The sequence below is a fragment of the Perca fluviatilis genome, unplaced genomic scaffold (genome assembly GCF_010015445.1).
Source record: "Perca fluviatilis unplaced genomic scaffold, GENO_Pfluv_1.0 PFLUV_unplaced_scaf_129, whole genome shotgun sequence".
Taxonomy (NCBI): domain Eukaryota; kingdom Metazoa; phylum Chordata; class Actinopteri; order Perciformes; family Percidae; genus Perca; species Perca fluviatilis.
The window spans coordinates 3,118-6,087 of record NW_024375535.1 but is presented as its reverse complement, the minus strand read 5'-3'; the positions used below and the strand labels follow the sequence as shown (position 1 = coordinate 6,087).

Below are 2,970 nucleotides of genomic sequence, written 5' to 3'. Positions count from 1 at the left end.
TATCGATCCAGCAAATTCTTTCAGCTTTTTGTATTTACCTGCTGATAAAATGTTTTGGAAAAAAATGTTATATTTGAGTTAAAATATTTCAATTATTTCATGATTATACATATGATTTTTGTATGGTTTACATGTTATGTTTTTAGGGCAGCAAACAACTGGACCCAAATGTTCTCAATTTTTTACCATTAATATATTTGAATGTGTTTTTTTAATTATAGGTTTGTCAGCTGGCAAGAGTGGGTGGGAAAGATGTAAAGGACTGCCGCACAAAGTGATGGACAGGTATTTATTTACTTATTAACTTAACAGATCCGCAATCTGTTTTCATTTGTAGTTTGGTTTAGTTGTTGGTTTAAGTAAAGAGTAGGACTGTGCACTAGGGTTTGGCAATATGGATAGTTTTTATATCTTGGTGTTTTTTAGCTAAATAGTGCTAAAAGATAAACTGTATATTATATATTTTATGAAAATGGCTACATTTGTAAGTCAAAGCCACCTTAGAGATGACATATGCACTTTTATTTAAACGGATGGTCATTAAAATAAAATGCAGCGGTTTACTTCCCTGTTTTATTCCCTACGTTGAATAAAAAAAGCCCTATTTCTGGTTTCCAACAACAATAACCGGAGGATTAAGGGGGAGAGAAGGAGAGACAGACATGGGCTCACGGACAAAAGAGGGCATGAGAGGAAATTCCACCAGATTTCACTCTTCTTGGCCAAATTTCTGTTATCTTTCTTTAAAATTAATAATTAAATTAATACAACTTTAAACTCTGTCGATTTATGTAAATTGCTCCTCAGATCTCTGCAGGGTAAATCCATACAGCTATCTAGACTATCTGTCCAATCTGAGTTTTCTGTTGTACGACTAAAACAACTTTTGAACATGTATGTTACACCATAAGAAATTTCTTCCCAAGGCTAATTTGCAGTGGCACCGTGGCTTTGCCTGGCTCCAATCCCAGAATGCCGCGCCGAAAACGCATGCATACTAGAAATAGAACCGACGCTCATTTTTCACGCGATAACATGTTGTTTGAAAGTCTCTAGGTTTTGACATAAATGCAGATATAAATGTAATAAAAAAATTCAATACTTTTTTACTTGAATAAAAGTCAATACTTCCAAAGTTGTCTTCAAATCAAATCAGTATATTTTTATGTTTAACATGAAGTGTACTACTGTAGTAAATCAATTGGAAACGTGTGTGTACAGAACCAAGTAGCTTGCGCCGCGTCAGACACGTTCTGGTGTGCAAAGACAGAGAAAATGCAACGCAGCCGCCACACAACAGAAACGCCAGGCTCATGCGACGCAGCCAATTTGTGTAGCCAGCCTAAGGCTAACGCTGGCTAATTTATGAAGCCCTATGTCCTTCTCAGCTAAGAGGTGTAATGTATGTAGAGATATGGTTATATTGTATAGTGTCTTTTCAGGCAATTTGATGAAGGTAAAAATAGTGTGGCTGTGCCAATGCAAAATCACTGTTTTTTTTTTTAAGACAATTCTGCATGTGGTGGAATAATTGCATATTATTTTTGTCTTGGATTGGATTAGGCTCTTCACCAACAACCTAATGACACTGTTTAATTTGAAAGGGAAGGGAAAAAAAGATAAAATTGGGCTCGAAGACAAGAAATTGTTTTCAGCAATAAAAGGTAAGATTTATATTATGGTAATTTAAAAAAAAATTTGTGGAATGCTTAATATCAGGCTTGATGTAATTTTACTTAATTTGTGATCTATTTCATTTAATTGATGTTACTCAAATTTTCATCTAAGCATAATCTGTATCTATGCTGCAAGCTAAACCACAACAGTGGCATTTGAATTGATTTATTTTACATAGGATTTTTTGCTTTGATTGTAGCTGCTGTCATGAAATGGGACGCAGCTGCCACAGAGGCCCAAATAAAGTCGGCGGCATCGGACCACCTAAAACATGCCCCTGGGAGAGTAGGGGGTGGTGGTTATAAATAAATAAATATACTGTGCTAATATTACAAAATTTTATAGCACTTTTATTTTACTTTACTGTTCTGACTTTTAAGTTTTATTATGTTATTGTGTTAATTTATACTTGCTGTTCTTGTTTTAAGTATTAGTGTGTTGTTGGTTTAATTTAAACTGCTGTTCTGGTTTTAAGTTTTTCTAAATATTACTAATAAAAATATATTTTGAAATTTAAATAGTTGATTTCTTGAAGTGATCAGTTTGTTTACAGAAAAATGGTAAGCAGTTTATTACAATTATATTGATAAGATACAAAAATGCAAGACTATATAAACTAAAAAATTATTCAATTGAATAATCAATATAATCCATATTCTTTCAAATAATTTAGGTCTATGGTCTGTCTGCAGTTTCATGACACGACAACCATTAACAATGAGTAACTGGGTTTTTCTCAGTGAGAACTAACTCACTCAACGCCATTGTTTGAAGTAAACATTTTTATTTTTTTATTTTGATCCTTGCAAATATGTCCAGATGGGATTTCCATGTTAATAGAAGCCTTTCTTAACAGAATCTTAACAGTCATCTTTGACATTTCTACAGAAAACGCATCTAATACAACTTTTATTCTGGCAGTCTAAAAATGACATATTTAGCACGTTTTTGACATCTAAATAATGTCCTAAAAAGACGTCAATGAAACTTTCATTCTGGCTCCTGTGAGAACGTCTTCTGGATGTCTAACAACTACGTCCGTAGAACGTCTTTAATTTACGTCTATACAACGTCCAGAAAAGACGTCAATGAAACTTTCATTCTGGCTCCTGTGAGAACGTCTTCTGGATGTCTAACAACTACGTCCGTAGAACGTCTTTAATTTACGTCTATACAACGTCCAGAAAAGACGTCAAAAAAACTTTCATTCTGGCTCCTGTGAGGACGTCTTCTGGATGTCTAACAACTACGTCCGAAGAACGTCTTTAATTTACGTCTATACAACGTCCAGAA

The 2,970-nt window shown here is 34.0% G+C and overlaps 1 long non-coding RNA gene across 1 annotated transcript; it reads left to right on the top strand.

Annotated features, from left to right (window-relative positions):
* Positions 1-266: 266 nt before the first annotated feature.
* LOC120555047 lies at positions 267-2,579 on the top strand. The gene is made up of 3 exons (XR_005638627.1): positions 267-285; positions 1,564-1,664; positions 1,877-2,579. It is a non-coding gene; the product is annotated as an uncharacterized LOC120555047 (long non-coding RNA).
* The last annotated feature ends 391 nt before the right edge of the window (positions 2,580-2,970 follow it).